General features: G+C 47.4%; 1 protein-coding gene across 1 annotated transcript in view; it reads right to left on the bottom strand.

The window, feature by feature from the left end:
• Positions 1-13,255, bottom strand: part of CHD7 (chromodomain helicase DNA binding protein 7) — a 133,092-nt gene extending 119,837 nt beyond the window's left edge. The window contains exons 1-2 of the mRNA XM_059466739.1: positions 12,840-13,255; positions 10,625-10,728 (exon numbers count right to left, since the gene is read on the bottom strand). The gene's annotated coding sequence lies outside the window, so the exon portion shown is untranslated. The remainder of the gene's footprint in view (positions 1-10,624; positions 10,729-12,839) is intronic.
• Positions 13,256-19,918: the final 6,663 nt, after the last annotated feature.

Genomic DNA, 19,918 nt, shown 5'->3' with positions numbered 1-19,918 from the left:
ACTATTACACATCCCAATATGGCAGACACAAAGCACATCCCTGTGAACCTGCACACCAGTTTGGAGTAGCACTTGGGGTCCTGCCTTCCAACCACCTGCTCAGGTCACTGGTCTTAAAAGGAAGAAAAACCATCCAAGCACTCAGAGATGCATTAACTAAACAGATATTTTGCCTTCTAACACTTCCACGTGTAATTAAGACAGGGAGCATCTCATTCACTGGAAGTCAATGTACTTTTTCTTATGGTACAGCAGAACTATATGCCCAAAATTTCTCCCACTCTTTCAGAGCAAGCCTTGTCCATATACCAGAAACAGCAAGCATCCCAAAGTGGAAAAATACCCTCACTGCTCCTATTCCAACACCTCGGGTTGTTGTCTTTTTTTCTGAGGCAACACTTAAGTTCCTTTTAAGCCCTTCCTGTAGCAATGCCTACCACACCAGACACCTCCAAATGTAATCCACTGGAATAAGCAGCCTTTAAATTAAGGCGTTGTAAGGTCATATAGCAACAAGATCATCGGATTAAAGAGGAAGTGGAGTTAAGTTAATACTGAGTCACTATTTTAAGTTCTGTGTTCAAGACAACAGCATGATAGCCTTTCAAGTACAAACCAGTCTTCAAGCAGAATGGCTGAAGAACTTTCCTATTCAAAAAACAAGTTTTATTTCTTGTCTAAATCTGAACATGAAATGAAGGACAACAACTCATCAGACTGACAAGATCTGGTCCCAGAGACAGATGTTTTACAGCTGTGCTTTGGACTTCCTAAAGCCCATTAGAGCTAGCACATACAATTCCTAATGTAAACAAGCTGCTTTTAGTAACTACAATATTCACTCTGAACACACACAACGCTAGTCAGGGCCACCATTCCTCACAGTTTGCACCAAATGCAGCTTACAATGCCCATAAGATAGAATCTGTAAATCCCCTCTCCTGCACCTCCTGCAGATCCTGAAAAATGATTTTTTAGATGTAAAACCCAAGGAAAGGAATCTAGAAGGTGCACTACATGAATGTTTGGGTTTTTTATAATCATGGCAAGAATTTACCTTCTATTAACAGGCATACAATTGCCCAAATCTTGAGAAAAAAAGGGAAGACAGTATGAGCTTCCACTCTTCCACCTGCCAAGACGTCCCTTTCTGTCACACTGCAGGCAATATACACAAAAAAGTCAGGGCTCTCCAGAAAACAAGCAGCTTCTAATGGCACATTGCTGCTATGCTGAAAGAGTCACCTCAAGCTGATAGGTGGATTGAGCAGAAGATGCAGTCAGAATCCCTGACTTTTTTGTAAGGTGTTCATTCCTCCACTAAGCTACACAATATAAACTGCCCATTTCCCTCTCTGGAGAGCAGCAAGAGCACAGTATTAAGAAGGGACTAAGCAGCACATCATTTGACTTGCAATGTACTTTTTTCGCCAATTTTTACAAGGAGGAGTGCATTCATTTCACTATCAGAAAGCCTAAGATTATGATAGGAAGTAACAGCCTCAGCCACCTACTAGGACCAAGCACTCATTCCATCTCAAACCAGCAGGAAAATGTAAATAGTTGGGGAATACTCTGAATAATGGAATCCACTGAATTACTGACTGATGAAACTTGGTGACACAAACAACATTGAATTGATAAAATTTGAGACAGACAAGTTGACTCAAAGCTGATGAACCTAATGGAAGATTTCAAGCTTGAAAAATAAAAACCAAACCAAAACAAACAAACAAAAAACCCCAAAAAAAACAAAACAAAAACCAAAAAACCAAACTAAACAAAAAAAAACCCAGAAACAGAAAAAAACCCCAAAAAACCCTCACCAACCCAAAACCAACAGCTCCCTCCCCCCTTTATTGTGAACAAATTGTTTCAAAGATTAAATACTTCACCTTTGAAAGAGCAAAGAAGTTATTTATATATTAGTAAATCTTTTAGGCTTTTGTTTTCCTACCTGAAGAGGGAAGCTGATTTCTGGTCAGTGGATTAATAATTTTGACCAATTTATAGCAAGCAATCCATAGCATCAACAGAATAAACAAATTTTAATATCCATTTTAACTCAGGCCAGCATATTTTTCTTTTCGTGTCCTTTGCTTCACAGATGATTACTCTATTTCTCTTTCTCCCATGAAGGTTCCCAGGCAACTGATCCAATCCACTTGCTCACTGCCACCAAAATGAAAAGATGAAAAGGGCTTGCTGCTCTCCAAGCCAGCGGCCCCCCTCGTCCTCAGTACCAGCTCTGGTGTTCATCAGATCCTTTTATGAGCTAGTTTGATTCATTACAACAGCAAAATGCTCTCCATTTTACAGAGTTATTTTTCTGCCATTTTGGTGAACTAAAGTGGCTCACAGAAGGACCCGACAAGCACTGCTGCCAGAAAAAAGTAGCAGAGCCATGTGGTTGTGAGTTGGGGCGCAGGGGGACAAAGGCAGAGAGGAAACTTCTCCTTTCAGAACAATGTCCAGTTAAATTAGCTCACTGCATTTCTCAAACCATACCCTGACTTATACATGATTAGAGGGACCACAAGACAGCATTCAACAGCTTCCAGCTATCTTCAGAGCTACAAAAAACTTATCATACCAAAAAAAAGTACTCTTACACAGATTTAAGTATAATACTCCATCAGAAGAAAAAGAGTTCTTACAAACATAATATCAAGATAAGGATACCCTAGACAAGGAGGGTAAAGAAAGCTTGGCAGATTTCACTCTAGTTTTTTAATTTAAAAAATGAACAAACAAAAAAAAAAAAAAACCAAAAAAAAAACCTGGGAAGAGCCACCAATCTCAATAAACACTGTGATGGAGAAACAAGTATTTTGGATAAGCAGAAAAGAGCAAGAACTTTTCTCACCAGTATCCAAAATAAACCCACCAGAGGACAGCTTATGTGCCTAAGAGAAAGCACCTTGAGGGAAGGAGGCAGTCAAGCCAACATGGTGGGAGCAGGTGCTACAGCTGCCTAGTCCCCAGGTTTTCTGCCCAGAGATTTCTGTCCATGGACCAATCTGCCCCATTACCATGGACTGCCTGCTGCAGATGTGCTGTTTCACTCCAGAAGAGAGAAGGCAAGGTGTACCAAAGGCGCCACTCCCACAGCCACATTGAATTGATCTCACCATTCAAAGTTCATTGCCAACCTGGAGGCTCCTCAGCACAGAAATAGCTGCCTTCAGCATATGCTGAAGAGAAAAAGCACCCTGCCCCAAAACACCATCATGCTCACACCTTGTCAAACTAGAGAAGGGATTTTTAGCTTTCCTGACCCTACCAGCCTCCCACCAAAAATCTTAATGGTGGGCAGCCACAGAACACACCACTCAACTCCAGGTGACACACCGGCACACAAAGGAAGACAGCAGCAGATCCCAGCAGCCCCACCAGGGGACAAGCTCAGGCACACAGCCTGCATCCCAGCTGACACTCATATCCACCTCTAAGAACCCCTCCTAGTCCAGTTCCTCAGACAGCCAAAATCTGCATTGCCCAACCAGCCCCTACTGCACAGTCCAGTTGTGCCACTGGTCATGCGACAATGTCAGGGAAGTCACATGTGAACCAGTGACAAGCCACACATTGTCCACCCAGAGAGGCAGGCAGAAAGGTAAGCATCCTGGTTTCTTCTGAGAGAGGAGACAGAGAAAGGTGAAGAACAGAAAGAGATTAAGGGGATTAATCTTTTAAAGCACACCATTAGGGAAATTTCTTATGAGAAGAGCTATGGAAGCAATTGCTTTCACCTGCCATCTTTCCTGCAGCCAAGGTTTTATTTTTTAACTTCACAAAATTAAGTAGTCATGGTTTGGGCAGGGGGTAGCAAGGGGGTGTGAGGCCTTAACTTACTTCCCTGAGAACTCACCGTTCAAGACTTCAGTCACCTTAACCACAGCAAAGCCACACAAACACCCTCCTTCCATTTTTCTTTTTTTTAATAGTTTCAATGCAACATCTAACATGCCCAACTTCTAAGAGTACTATGTACTACAAAGATTCCCAGACCCAAGCTGTAAGACATGTTTCTGTCCTAGTTCTGACTGTAACAACCTGATTTGTCCAACAGCCATGTAATTTCTACAAAACAACCCCTTCCTTCAGCATGGCTGCCACAAGGCTCAGATCCTGTCTGAACTGTGAAAGTATGTTCACTAAGAATCACTTCTGTGAGAGGAAACAGCACAGGCTGGGGAATACTGCAGAACTGTAGTAAGGAGAAATGCAGGTGAAACAGGCAATTTTTTTTCAGTAATCCCTGTAAAGAACACAACAGAAATAAAGAAGTACATTTCAGTTACTTGTGTACAAAAAAATAACAAAAAATGAAAATGACAGTGTACCTTTGTAGAGATCAATACTGAAATAAGAGGGAAGTGAAGCTGAAGCCTGCTTATTCACTTCCCCCCAATGAAAGAATGATGATTAAAGTAAAGATGAGTGAGGTTGTACTCCACTTACAGAGCTGAATGAATGCAAAGCACAGCAGACACCTCACAATGGTACTGATAAATAAACTGAATTACTTAGCAGTTCTCTCCCAGACTAACATCCTGAGGCAGTCCAGAAATCCCTATTTAACTCACTTTCTGAATGATTCCTTCCTAAATCAAGAGAGATAGTAAACTGCTCACTATAAACTCTCAGTTTAATTCTTCATGGTTAAAACAACTCAAGGCAAGAATTATACTCTTAGTGACAGTCTCCTCATCAGAGTTTAAAGGAATCTCTGAACTCACACAGGCACTGGCTACTACATCAGAGGGCCTTCCTTTAAGCCATCCTGACACAACTACACCACCCTGTGCAGCTGCCTGGTCTTTCCAGGAACTAGCAACGTAGTCCCAGAACCTTTCAAACTAAGAACTGGAGATGGTGAGCTGTCTGCTTTTTGCCTTGCAACAAACCACCAAATCCAACAAGCAGCTACTTTAGTCCAGAAGCTGCAAAAACCAGAGCACATTCTCAAAAAACCACAGGGCTTGCCGAGATATATACCAGACAGTTGAGCCAAAAATATGAAATCATCATCTTAGATCTCATGTCAAGACAGTAACTGCAGTTATGGTTGTTTCAGTATTTCTTATCCCACGTGAGAAAACAATACACATTCAAATACAGAACTTCAAGCAGCAGGATACTTGGGATGCCTGATTCCTGGACTTCAGATAGGCTCTCCTGTACAGGAACAGGTAAGGTTTTGAAAACAATTGTTATACCCTGAACAACTAACTAAGATGCATCCTTGAAATTTACCAGTCTCTCACTGTCATGCACTTTTATCTCGGCCTTATCAGAATTATTTTTGAACATCTGTTAGCCTCATCATTACTCTCCTTCTCTCAATCCTCCTTTTATTGAGCATTACAAACCAGGTCAGTTGTATTGCCTTTCTGGCTGTTAATCTTCAACTTGAAGAAATACTAAACTGCCCTTCTCTACAGTACAGACTGACACGTGCTTTCCTGCAAGACCTTTTACCAAGTAGCATTTCAGCTTTGGATTTCAATCTCAACAGCTACATTGATGGATCCTCTTTGAAGCAAAGAGTATTTTCTCATAACTTGTCATCAACTCAGACTTCCCACTTGCTAGCTCATCCAAGTTAATACCAAAGACTTGAACCAAGTTTTTCAGTTTCTATTATGTAAGAGCTTGTTTCACATTTCTCCCAGAACAGCACTACCTACCTCAATGCTTTCTGTGATGAAGACCTCCTGCATGTTTTGTCCTATTACTGATGTCTAAACTTCTAAAATTCCAGCTTTCGGTTCAGCTTTAGTCTTCAACTGAATTCTCTCAAAAAGAATGACCAGTATTCCTTCTCACATAGTGACTACCCACTTAACAAATCCTGTTTACCCTGTAAATAAATCCATAGGCTTCCTATTTTAAGATCAAGGACAAAAGTGCCTTTATTAAAGTCTTCCTTGGCCTTGCTCCACGTTCTGATCTGCTTTACCACTGGTCACATAGTTCCTGATCTCCAGAGCTCTCCTATTTCTTTCAGAAATATCACAATCCCGTCAGGAGCTCCTCCCTACACCCCAGACTTCCCTGCTTGGCAAAGGATAGCCCACAATGGCTACATCCATTTCAAAATTGTCATGGGACTAGACCCTCCCCACTCACAGCTACACAGTGCACAGAGCAAGAGAAACCACTACAGCTCTATCTATCCACTATTAAAAGATGGGGGGATGCCACTTTCATGAAAACAAAACTTGAAACAAGAGGATTTTCCTCTTCAGAGGGTCATGAAGAACCTCTGGGAAGCTGCCAGCACACTGCAGCAGCCCCCTGCTCTGGCTGTCTGCCCCTTGCCATGACAGCATCCAGAGGCCAACATGAGACTTCATCAAGCTTTGGTGCAGCCAGCCAGCCCTCCCCACACCAGCCTAGGCATCCTCCACGGTTTTGGTAGAAAGCAGCATTATTAGGAGCTGAAATGCATGTTTATTTTGCCACATATCCTCATTATCTAGGGCTGGCAAGAAAACACAACTCCATTAAGCAAACAGAAAGCAGTATGAATTGGAAAAAAGATTAAAAACCCAACAGGAAAGGAACTTGAAGAGGAACAAAATCTATGGGAAAGCTGGGGGGAGGGGAGTAGAAAGGGCAGGAAGGAGAAAAGAAAGTTTTGTTTTCAGAGCAGGACTGCCTCTGCTGCACAGAAGGAATCCTACTTTGTACATCTGATGTACACCTCCACAAAATGTTTTAAGTGACACTTGCTTTGTAGATAGAGATCAAAATAAACTGTGGGGAGGTCAATTTCTTTCAAAACCACCAAGAAATGTTAAAGCCAGCTACCTGTTGAAGTTCTAGCAGTAAGCTCAGCTGAACAGCTTAAAAAGTGGCTCAAGGACATTAAAATAAAGTGCTTGCAAAACTATCCAGCACTGGATTTGCCATATGCCAGCTACTCCCAGGCAAGTAAGCTGCTGCACTGCTTTCCCCAAACACAAGCTCATATTTAAATGAAACCTGAACAGAATAACCTCTAGGATCAGGACCATATAAATGAAATTTTATTTTCCCCTCAGAACCATTAGGAAGAGGGCAGACATTTTGGCTGCAATGACTTTTTCCAGACAATTGATTCCCAAAGTTATTTATTCCCCACCATTCCCCTCAAGGCCCTCTCGTCACAGCAATTGTCTATGTCAGAGGAAGGTTGGACTCAGCTCCCATGAAAGCCAAGCAAAACCACACCCAAAATAGCTATATAGGTCACTACAGAGCAAAGGGAGCCCTACATCATGCCAGCAAGGGCTTCTGGTTAGTTCCCACATGCCAATAAGCTTTCAAAGTCATGTGTTACAATGTTCTACTAAAAGAGTAGCTTATATGGTAACTAGCACTCTTTTATTGAATCTTAACTTTTAAAAGAAAATGCTTAAATTACGTTGTACCCCTCCCTTTTTTTTTCCTTTTTTTAAGGAGAATGCATTCAGCACAAAGCAGCAAAACAACCAGAGTGCTTAGAAACAGATACAGAACAGCATCCAGAGAAGAACCCAAGTGGCAGCACAAAGATCCTTGGTTTTGGCTTGGCTTCTTCTAGGTGCATGTTTACATCTCAGAAATGTCACAATGTTGGAAGCTAAGAGCTAATCAGCTTTTATATACTTAAGAACACCCTTAAGAGCTTTGTTGTCATATTTGGGCTCTTGGAATGTGTCCTTTAGGTCATAACCTCCTTTTTATTTTTTGCATCATGCCCTCCAACCTCATTTTCCAAGACAGATTTTAGTGCACAACTACAACGTGGCATTTCCATGACTGCTGATCTTGGGTAAGATGTGAATCACTGAAAGTTAGTTAGATTGTGCAGGCAGAAAGAAATCAGGAGGAAATCTTCCATCAGGCTTCAGTATCTTGTCAGAACCCTAATAAAAACATGGGATGTTTCTGCATATTGTACCTCACTCCTTCCTCTGGAAGAGTTTTAAAAATTAAATCATAGTTGGAGCTTCCCTTTGCCTTTTTATCACTGCTACAATATAGACAGCATTCAAAACTTTCTTGCATTAAAATCCAGTGGTATTTGTGCTGACAAGCTATTCATGGAAATATAAATGATGAGAAATGATGGAGTTAATGTCTGTCTTAACGATGAAGCTAAATGGTGAAGCTAAATTAATACAGTAACTTTTCTGTTGGAAAACTGAAGGCTAAAGCCTCACCTACACACAAAAGAGTCATTTGTCAGAAAGACAGTTTAATTATTTACTAAAATTTGCAGTTTTCTCTTGTATACAGGGAACATTAAAGTAACATAAAAGTATCACCCGTGTTACTTATGGGCATCAGTTAACCAGCTCATAAATCTGAGCAGTTAGTGATTTGCTCACAGCAGACAAACACATAAGGGTTTGGAAATGAGGATTTAAGGGAACTGGGGGAAAGAAGACCTTCAGACACACACACCACTCATCTCACAGTTGCCTATACCCTTGGTAGCCACACACTTTTGTTTGAATTACGTCAGATTCACAAGAGCAAATACCAACCAGCACATCCTAAAGGCTTTCCATCAGAAACTTAATGTAAAAATGAATGGGAAATAAGGGATAGAGATAAGGCACAGGATTCAAGAAGACAGCTGCATTTATTTCCACCATCCTTCCTTCTGGTTACTTTCTTCCACCTCTTCCTTCCCACCTTAGCAACCTCTACCTATCACACACCATAGGCTACAAACAAAACCAAACCCCATGGCAAAACGCAGCCTCACTGCCACACTTCAGCAGCTCTGAGAAAACCTGAGAAGCCTCTATTACTCAGGCCTTTCCAGCTTGACAGAAAATCATGTCTGGGTTGCCTTTGTTTAGGTTTTGCTGTATCCTCACACTGCAGGTTCTCCTGCCCGCAGAGCCGCCGTCCGTGGGGCACAGACCTGGCACGGAGCCTCCCCGTGTGCTGGGGCAGGACAGCCCCACTGAGCACAACACCCACACACCCATGCCAAGCCCAGACTGAGCAGCACTTCCTTCCTCAGTACCTGCCTGCAGCTTTGCCATCAGCCTGACCCACCTGGACTCGCCAACAACTCCTTTTACATCTTATAAAAGTTCTAATGTTATTTGAGTGTTAACGGCAAATACTGCAAACATTCATCGAAGCTTTTCAGTTCAAAACGGCAAATAGCTCATGGGGGAAAGAAACTACACTCAGGTTAACTGACCCCTCTACACGGACAGGGAAACCTTTACAGTGCCCCTCTGACACAACTCTTCAGGCTTCTGCATTAACCAAACCCAAAAGGAACTGGTTGCAACTGAAATCTCCCATCACTGCACAGAGTTTTAGTGTTTCACTAAACCTCATTTTTACTGACATTGTTACAGTGCAAAACCCCTAGAAATTTTTATTTTCCTAAAAGGACTGTGTGATCCTTGCCTGTGACTGAAACTTTCCTTCGTTACTGAAGAGGCAATAAAATAATTTTGGGTTTCAAATATGAGGCTTTTTCGCCTGTTTAAATAACCTAACCATGATTTACAAGCAATAACAGAAATGTCATCACATTGTTAAATATTTAGTAAGATATTTGGTCAAATATGATTATCCAATTAGTATCAGTGAATTAGTAATTCAGTTACACTTGCAATCACAAGCATTTAATACTCTTCTAAGAGCCTGTGCGATGGCTTTAATAGTGATCTTTATAAAGTTTGTAAAACAGCTCAAAAGAGACTGAAAATAAGCAGTTCAGGTTAACAGAAGGACAGGACAAGATGAGTGAATCCGTGGCATTCACCAATACTTTAGTAGGGGAAATTTTGTTTTGTGAAACTGTTTCAAACTTCACATTATATCTAAGACCAAAAATAATTAATTTTTCCAAGCAGCTGTGGTTTTAATCTAGAAGAAAATAGTACACTATCATAAGGATTTCTGCAAAACCTTGAGCATATTTACAACACCAAACAAGAAGAAACAAGCCATACTCCCCACTTTTGGTGGTTGGAGATGGGAAAATACAATTTTTTTACAGAATGTAATTGTTCTGATCACCTGTTACAAACCTCAGAAAGAAATGGTTAATTTTCCCCAAACTGCATCTTGTTTTAGAAGTGATTACTACAATTTTTCTGCTGGTGCTATAAAAGCAGACCTCTTCAAGGGAGCTCTCTCTGACTGTCACCTCACTGTTAAGTTTGTAAGCAACCTGGACATCTAAAATATGGTCTATGCTAAGCAACGTGGGTTATTTATTATTATTTTTATTTTGTTAATAAGAAAAAAAAGTATTGGAAACTTTCACGGTGGAAACTAGGGAGCTTGGAAGTTCCTCTCTTAGCAGCACCCAGCAATGGAGAGGAAAGTGTTCTGCATACGTGCCCCAAGCATCCAGCTACATTTAGCTTTCAGCCTTTTTATTATCATTGTCAATGAATGGGCCCCAGTCAAATTAAAGCTGCCATTTTAGGTTAAAGACTGGAGAGCCTCTGTTGTGCAACAGCGAGACAAAAACACTCCAAGCGACAGATGCAGCACTTTCATTGGAAAATGATAGATTTCAACTTTTATAAAAAAAAAAAACAAAAAAAAGAGAAGAATAATAATTACGGATCATGCTTTTTAATATGAATTATATATTGATACTCACACATTACTGCAAACTAACGGGATTTATAATTGGGAAAAATCAGCTACCCATGCTGCTAAGGTCATAGTCATTAAGATTTTTTTGCCGTCGTTAGAATGGATGATCTGTGAGGAAATGAACAGAAACATTTTTTGTTCAACTTGCTTGTTTGTACCTCCGTTAGTCCCGTATAACACGAGAAAAGAAAAAAAGGAAAAGGGAAGGAAAAAAAAAAAAGGGCTAACACATTCTCCCGAAAGCCATCTTCCAGGATAAACACTGCCCGCGATCTGCTTTGATGAGAGTAAAAATCGAGACGAACATCGACACAGAAACAAACTTATCGCACCGAGGTTATTCTGATATTCCCCAAGCCAAACATCCGCGGAAGCCCAAGTGGCACGGGAAATTAAAAAAAAAAAAATTAAGAAAAAAAAAACCAAAAAAAAAACCAAAAAACAAGAGGCTTCTCGCAAATGAAAAAAAATCGCCCTTTTCTGTCGTGGGGAGGCACGCTCGGCCCCTTCCCAAACGAAAACAAAGGCAGAAAGTGGGGAAGTGCGGGAGAGTTGCGCGGCGCCGCGCGGCCCCGCAGCGGACAGGGAGCTCCCGGGCATCCATCGCTACTTTCCTTTTGTCCATTGTCTGTTTAAAAAACAACTACTTTAAACCCGGGCGTGAGCGGGCTGTCGGGGGGAGCCGGGGAAACCGGCTCCATTTCCAGCCCGTGCCCACGGCCACCCCTTCGGCAGCACCCCGACCCGCCCCCCCGGACACCCACCCGCGGAGACCGGCCCGGCAGCGCGGGGCGCGCCCGGAGGGGCTCCCCCGGCGTGGGAGCGCGTCCCCTGATGTAGCGCTACCGGGATAAATGAAGGCAACGTAATGATGGCTGCTCATTGCCTGCAGCGCCTTCTCCCTGAGACTCACTAACAACCCTGCCCCCCTCCCCCCGCCACCGCTCTCTCTTCTCTCACACCCGCGCACACGCACAGGCGCTGCCCGCTCCCCGCCGCCCCGCACGCAGCGCCCGCCGCCGGCCCCGCTCCGCTCCGCGCCCCGCGCCCCGAGCGCGGCCGGGCCCCCCCTCGCTGCGCGCCCCGACCGCTTTGGCCTCAAACCACCTTTTTCCGCTCACCCTCAAAATGGCCCGGAACGGGGTGGGGGAAGCGCGACGAGGGGAGCGCCCCGGCCCCGACCCCATGTGCGCGGCGGCGGCGGTAGCGCCTCCCGCCCGCTCCGGCTCCGCGCCGGCGGAGCGAAGGTACTCGGCGGGGTGAAACCCCTATTATGCGGCGTCCGCCGGCACCGCTCCGGCCGCCTCGGGTAGCGTTCTCCCTTCCCTTCCCGTCCCCTCCCTCTTCCCCCGCTCCCCTTTCTTCTCCGGCCGCCGGGGAGCGCCGGCCGCCCCCTGCCCCCTCCCGGTGCCGCCGGGGCAGGACGATCCCCCCGCCGCGCGCACCGGCGGCCGGAGCGGCACCTCGTGCTCCCGCCTCCCTCCTCCTTCTCCTCCCTCCCCGCCCGCCTTCCTGCCGCCCGCCGCCACCCACCGCCCGGCCTCCGCTGGGGGTGCCCCCGCTGCGGCCCGGGCCCCGGCCCCGGCGACCCATGTGCCTGCGCGGAGCGGGGCGGTGCCGGGCCGAGCCGGGCCGGGCCGTGCGCGGCAGGGAAGCGCCCTCACTTTGTTAGCGCTTGTTGTGCCGACGCGGCCGCCGGGAGCCGTCAGCGTGGTCAGCGGGGGAAGCGCTCCCGCGGCCATCCCGGCCGGCGCTGGGCCCCGCCGCCCCCTCCTCGCAGTTTCGCTCAACTTTTCCCGGATTTTTAGTCACCCTCCAAACTTGCGGAGAGGAGCGCAAGGGGGAGAAGAAGGGAAGGGGAAGGGGCGCCGGCGCTCTGGCTCCCCGGTGCCCTCCCCTCCCCCGAGGCGAGGCAGGCGGCCGGCCGGCCGCAGCACAACAAAAAGCCATTTACACCCGGGGAAGTGCCCCGCTGAGACACCCCCCTCAACACACACACCCCCCCCGCCCCGCCTCGCCCGGAGCCGCGGCAGTGCTCAGCATCCCCCACCCCCCCCGGACCGCCGCCGGCAGCGAGCACCCCCGCGCCGCTGCGCTCCGCTCCGCCGGGGACAGAGACCTGCCGAGGGTGCCCTGCTCCATGGCCGGCGCCCGCCTCCTTCCCTCCGTCCCTCCCTCCGTCCGTCCGTCCGCGCCCAGTGAGGTGCGGGGTCACTCACCGGGCCGGTGCGTGGCCGTCGGGGACCGGTGTCCCCCGCTCGCTCCCTCGCTGCCCTCCGCCGAAGGGCCGGGGAGGAGGAGGGGACACGCTCCGGAGTTGGTGCCGTCGGCCGGGGGGGCGAGGCGGGGTGCGGGTCTCGCACACAACACACACGCACACAACACACACGCACGGAGTTGCTCGCTCGCACCGGGGCTGGGCTAAGAGGGGAGGAGGGGGATCCCTGACCGGGGCGGGCAGGCGAAGGAGGGGTGGAAGGGAGGGGAGGGAGAGGAAGGGTCAGCGCGGGTCTCGGGTAGTTTCGGGGTCTCCGCCGGCTCCGCTTCGCTCCTTTGTGTAATTTCACTCGATTCAAGTTTAATCCGATAGTTCCCGAGCGAGCGAGCGCGCCCGCCGGAGCCGAGCCGAGCGCGACACCAGCCAGCCAGGCGGCTGCCGCCCCCTGCGCCCGCCCGCCCCCGCCGCCTCCCTCCCCTCCTTCCTCCCTCCCTCCGCCGCCACAAGGCGCGCCCCCGACACCGCCCCCTCCCCGGGGGCGAGCGCCGCCGCGCGCCCCGCCCCCGCGACGTCACCGCCCCGCCCGGCATAATTTATGCAACGAGGAGAGAAGGGGGAAAAAGGGAAAAAAAAAAAAAAAAAGAGGAGGGTTAAAAAAAAAAAAAATAGGAAACCCCCCCGCGCCCCGGGCGGGGGAAGGGCGGGGGTCACTAACCTGCCTGCCCGCGGCCCGCCAGCGCCCCGCCGGGGTCCGGCCGCCCGGCCGAGGGTGCGCTGCTGCCGCGGGGCACGGCGGGGCACGGCGTCTTCCGTGCGCTCCCCCGCCGCTCCGCTCCGCCCCGCCGCACTGACCGGGCCCGGGGGGGGCCGCTCCGCACCGCTCCGCACCTCGGGGGCAGCGCCGCGCCCGCCCGCCCGCCCGCCCTGGCGCGTCCCGTCCCGGGAAACTCCCGGTGAAGCCCGGGGGGTGTGTTGTGTGTGAGGTGTCACTGTGTCACTGCCGCTCTTCAAACTTCCCAACCGCGGCGGCGAAACGAAACCGAGAGGCGTCCCGGGAGGCTGCCCGGCCCCCGCCGCCCGCCCCGGTCCCGGCCTCTGCCCCCGAACGGGCAGCGGGCACCGCACCCCCGCCCGCCTCCCTCATCCCGGCCACCGGGGCGGGGCGGGGCGCGGGTCGGATCGCCCGAGACCGCGGTTTAGGGTGGACTTTGTCCCGAGCGGGTCGGGCTTTCAAAGGGAAGCGGCCATTAAGCGCTGCCCGCCCGTCCGCCCGCGGCAGCGCCCCCGTCCCGGCGGGGCCGCGCTCCCCCGGCACCGGGTCCGGCTCTGCCGCTGCCGAGTTTGTCAGCGGTGCGTTCGAATTCGTGATACAAAGCGAAACAAACTCATTCCGTAAGTAAACTAGACAAATCCCACCCAAAAGTGATTACCAGTAGCGCGCTTAGCGGTCCTCCCCCCACTGCTCTGGAAACTAAATAAGCGTCTTAAAAGTATAAAGAGATTAAAGCGTAAACCCAGTGCAAAGATACTCGGCATTACAGGAATTTTCAGCGAGTCATTTGACGAGATAACTTTTTACCATCATTGTTAGTGGCAGGTTGGAGAAGGAAAAACAGTCATGTGCTCCTGGGCAGGGACACCCTCCCCCTCCAGCTCCTGCCGCTCCTTTTAGGGGGCTGCTCACTGCACCCACCCTCGTATCTTTGCCGTGGGAAAGAGAGAAGGCGTCCTGTCCTCGCAGGATCTCACACAGCTTTTCCTCTGCGCTCTTTTAACACAGAGTTAGTAGGCTGGGAGCTGGATCCAGGCAACGTGCATGTCAAAAGCTTCTCGGGCTGTTGGCTCCCTCAGTCCAGGTGTCCATGATGATTCCACGGCCATGAGAGCCACTACAGCTGCAAAAATATTTCAGGCTTCTCTAGAGGAAGTATGACACTCTTCCACATTGTGTCATTCATGTCTGGCCTACTTAGTCTCTCTTGGGTTTAGGGGAAGGCACCTTTTGGGAGAAGGGGAGGTTAGCAGTTTGGGAGGCATCACCATCTTCCATGCAGCCGGGCCCGTGCAGTCACCCAGAAAGGGGCCAGCAGCTGGGGTGGTGTTGCTCTCCCAGGTTTTCAGCTGAAAAATGCAGCGAAAAGCTGATAGCACGTGATGGTGCAGTGGAATACACTCCCTGTTCTTCGCCAAGGTCTTCCGTGAAGTTAAAAATAGCAAGTGGAAATAGTATTTAAAAACAAAACACTTTGAAGCAGCACATGACCCAAGTATACCTTCACTAAATTTGCCCAGTTTACCATCGTTATATTTTATTTGTATTTCTGTACTCTTTGAAAAAACAAACAACAAAACAACAAACCTACGCAGAGGTATTTTCGCAAGTTACTAAATGTAATCAGTTTCAGCTTTCTCTTGCAGTATGTTGACAGACCGGAGAGAAAACAGCCTAGAAACATTTACCCCAAGTCTGTTTCTCTGCGTGCATCATTTAAGCGTGCCCCTACTCTGACAGCCAAGCACCCTGGTGCAGTGTTAGCCTGCCTGGAACTCCCCTTGCTTTCAAAGATTTAAGTTCTCCAAGATTTAGGGGCGCGAGAAACTCATTCTGAGACCAACTGCCAGCAGCCTCAGTGCTCCCTCTAGAACTTGTTTCAGTTTCTTGTTGAGCAGAAATCAGAGCGAGAAGCTGCCGAGCATGAAAAGTGCTCAAAGCATATCGCGATGCCAGGGTGAGCCAACCAAAGAAATGCTGCACTTCTTTAAAAAAAAAAAATATATTGGCATGGCAGAGGCAGTGAGGGGGAGCATGGATAGGTTCTTGGTTAAATGTTTGTTCCACTGGAAAAAAAAATGCCCCAGTCTCGACCATGTCTTGTAGAAGGCACAGAATCAGCTCCTCAGGTGCCATAAATCATCCTCAGGCCATGGCCTATGGAATCAGCTGGCTTACGGCTCGGGTCATAAAAATGTGCAGGGAGGCTCCCAATGCTTTCCAACATCAGAAGAAACAGAATCTGCAAACAGCACTTTCGCAGAAGGGGGAGAATTACAGCCATCCTCTAACTCCTCAATAACAGGAAATAGAGAGTAAGGAAAAGTGGAGCAGTTTCACTGCTCCAGGGTGGGACACTGTCACGGTGTGGCACAAGTTCACACACATGCACACTCACTGGCAGTGCCAGACGTGGACAGAATATATCACGGTGCAGCTGCTACACAGGAAAGGTTTTTGAAACCTTAACTTGTGCTTCAGCCAGTCCCCAAAGACAAAGCTGTAACTCCACAAGTTACCAACAAGGCAGCTTCACAGGAGAGGGAGGAAACAGCAACATGGCATCCTCATGATTAACCTTATTGGTAACAGCTTATTAAAATACCCAAGAGATGACAGGGATGAAAATTCACTTGTAGCCAGCCACCCAGCCCTTTGTGTGCTGTTGGGAAGAAGTAATCCATCTGATGTAGGCAGCCATTTGGCTCACAGATTAGAAAGAATTTGCATTAATGGCTGAGAATTTCAACAGCAGTTGCAGAGCAAGGGTATGTGTACCAACAAAACCCCAGCGAATTGCTACACTTTACCTAACCAGGTAAACCCTCAAGTTTGTGGGGATAGTTTGTACCAACTGAGCAAGCCACTGTGTGTGACAGGCATAGCTGTGCAGAGATAAGTTAATGTACTCCGTAAGAAGTACAGCACTGAGATTGCTGGGTGGCATTTAAACCTGTTTTAAAATATCAGAATTACAAAATGCAAATTATTTACCATCACATGAAAATACAAAGGCAGGTTATTTATTCAGTAGATTTTGAAGAACCAGCATCTGTTTTAACAGCCACGTACAGCAAAATGTGATCTTGAGATCTAGACATTGTCACTTCCGTGGGTAGCAGGTGACACCTCACAAAGTCCTGAGTCCCCAGACAGGCTGTGCACAGGGCCAAGGGCTACAAGGGCCAAGCAGTCTGTGCCTCGTTCCAGACAACCCAGTCCAGGTATTGAGCTTGTTTGAGAGCTGCTGAGGGCTGTGCAGAGAGCTCGGAACAGCCCACCCTGCTGGAGAGCAGCTCTGTTAAGCACATCTGGTTCCTCACCTGCTCAGCACTGTGAAGGTCCAAGCCATGCATCAGATCTGACAGAAAGTACTTGTGCTGCTGCCATGCCCTCCAGGTGGCTTCCTCTAAAAAGCTTTTTTGCTTTGGTGAAGGAAGTTTCAGCTCCCGAGGAAATTCTGTACAGATGTACCCAAAACTCAAAAACTTCTTCTCTCACAGGCTTGCTTTTACTTCTATTCATACAAGGAGAGATGTGAAACCATACAGTGAGCCCAAGCTTGTGCTTGGAGTAACTGAGCACTTCAGGCTCAGCATTCAGGATGCCATTTCAGACCCTCAGACCTCATGTTTTGTCCCATGGTTGCTGGGAAGTGGCTCCAAAGTCGCACAGCCGTGACACACACTCATGTTTTATTAATCTTTGAACACTGCTTCAGTCAAATGACGTGAAAAAAGTCAAATGGTTTCTTTTTCTTTCACAAGTGAAAGTTTTACTCAAAGTTTCTCAAAATTTATAGAGCAATGGAAGCACACAAGACAGTGTGTGTAGTGGCCAACAGAGTACAGGTGATAGTGATATGTTATAAGCTGAAGGAAAAGAAATATTTTTTCAGGAGAAATCGTTCACTAACTCATAGCATGCTGAAATACCAAGAGCACGTGGATTTTGGCAAGTACCAGGAAGCAACAGACTCTATCAGATAGAACAACTTTAACGACTTCAGCTGAAGAGCTAAAAGTGCTGGAAATATAAGTGCTACAAGGAGCCACCCTGTGGCACCAGCAAGCTAAGGGAACAGAGGGCAAACCAGGGTAGACACTTGTGTGGGTTGGTCGGGTTTTTTTTTTTTGAAACTCAAGCCAGGTATAGTGACAAAAGCTGGAACTGGCCCAAACAGCCACTTCTGTGGCAGCGAACTCTTTAACTGAGCAACTGAACCAGAAAAGCAGAGGGGCAGCGAGCTCCAGCAGCTCTTGCCCACATGCCACTCACCTGTCAGGCCTCTCAGGGGCAGAGCTCTCCCTGATGCCTCATCCTTGGGAATCCAGCAACAAGAGGGAAATACTCCCAAACTTTATTCTTTTTTATGGAAGTGTTTTGATGCAGCAATATCGCTCGCATAACAACATACAGCCCTCTCAAGGCTAACTTAAGGACTAAACAAAGACTTTAGGGGGGAATAGGTGAAAAGTCTGACACAGCACACTGTGACATGTCACTGTGGGTGCTGTGGGTGCACACACAGCTGTGGGCAGCTGTCCCCAGCCTGTCTGCACTGTCCCACTCAACCTCTCCAAAATGCTGCCTGGCTACTGCTGCTTACCTACGATGATCTGGATGGCTGGAAGGAGGCACCCAGCCAAGTGCCAGCAGCACAGAGGTGACAAACAACTTGCTGTCCCTCCCAAACAGACTCATCCCTTAGTTTACTGGCATATGAGGCAGGATCATCTTGCTTCTGTCTAAATTGTGATTTAACAGACCAGTGCATGCCTGTTCACCTCAGGCTCCTGGTTCCCACTACTACTGGAGACAAGACCAGGCCACCTCTTTCATCAGGAACAGTAGTGAGTTCTTATAAAAACGGAGCAAAGCCACAGAACTGACCTACTCCTCATCATCCCTGCTGGTGAGGACGTTTGCTCTTGGCCCGTGACATGAGCTGACAGCTTCACGGTCGGTTTTGTTCTCACCGTGCAGGAGCAGTGTTAAGAGCTCCCATTTCCATCTTTGACGGCTCAGCAGAATGTGCCTCTTCTTACATGGAGAGCCACAGCTATCACAGCACTGGCAATTCCTGACCTTTGTCCTTAATAAATGGAAGTCATCATATCTAAGAATGAAGTCACACCCCCGCCAAAAGTATCAGCTGAAATAAAAACACTGCAACTCATCTGCTTAGCAACACGGGCTGCCACCAACATCACTTCCTCCTAAAGACAAAGTTCAGTGCTCGGGCTCCACCCTGACTCAGAGCCGCCCATAAAATTGGATCTGACTCGCCGAGAGGTCACGTCTCCTCCTGTGAACAGGACTTTCCACAGCAGCAGAATTTCACTGGAACTTCCCAGCACGCAGGCAGGGAGAGAGGGAGGCAGGGAGGGAGGGAGGAAATGCTGCCGCAGTCACAGAGTTCACCTGCCAAGGAGGCAAGGCACTGACTTCCACATTTCCATTCATCTTTTCCAGATTTTTCAGAGCAGGTACTGAATAACTTGTTCCTTCTGTGGACTGGGGAGCAAGAGTGATTTCTCACCATTATTTCCTGGGTTTGCATATGCAAGGAGCACCTAGGTGTGACATCCTCGGATGCAACTACGGATGTTGTCATTGCTTGTTTTGAAATGGGAAGCAATGTAAAACCTATGGCCAAACACACCCAATATCCTTGAAAAATATTTACAAACCATCCTTGAAAAATGCTTATAAACTATTTTTCCTGCTTATGTTCATTGAGAAAAAGATACATTTAAAAATGTTCTATTTTATAACTTTTTAATAACTGTTTAAAAATTTTTCTATGTGTTTGTTTTTCTAAATGCTTCATAAAACTGCAAGTCTACAACAAAAATCTATTTAATTATATAGTTAAGTTAAATGTGGTTTCTTTCTGATTCTTCTTCTATTCTGAAAGAGGATCAGCTAATAGGATGATACTGTTTTCTCATTAAACTCAGGTCCACTCCCCTCCCCACTTGGTAAACTTATAGGAAGGGGGCTGAGAGGGATCTGAAGAGGCCATCTGGTCCCCCCAGGCTGCACACAGATAGGATAAAGTAGTCCCAGACAATCCCCAACAGATGTTTGTCTAACCTGTTCTTAGAAACCCTCCACAGAGCAGAGACCCGAACTTCCTAGGTAGCCTCTTCTGGTATTTCCCCAGCATTCAAAAATAATTGATCAAACCTCTTCTAACCTTTTACACATTGGAAAATTTATCTTATTCCCTCTAAAATTTACTTTTAAGGCTAAATATCCTTCCTTCTTTCACCACTTCCTTTTGTATTCTAAATCTCTTATTT

Source organism: Ammospiza nelsoni, chromosome 1, assembly GCF_027579445.1.
Source record: "Ammospiza nelsoni isolate bAmmNel1 chromosome 1, bAmmNel1.pri, whole genome shotgun sequence".
NCBI classification, from domain to species: domain Eukaryota; kingdom Metazoa; phylum Chordata; class Aves; order Passeriformes; family Passerellidae; genus Ammospiza; species Ammospiza nelsoni.
The sequence above is the reverse complement of the archived record's forward strand: the minus strand, read 5'-3'. Positions and strand labels throughout refer to the sequence as shown.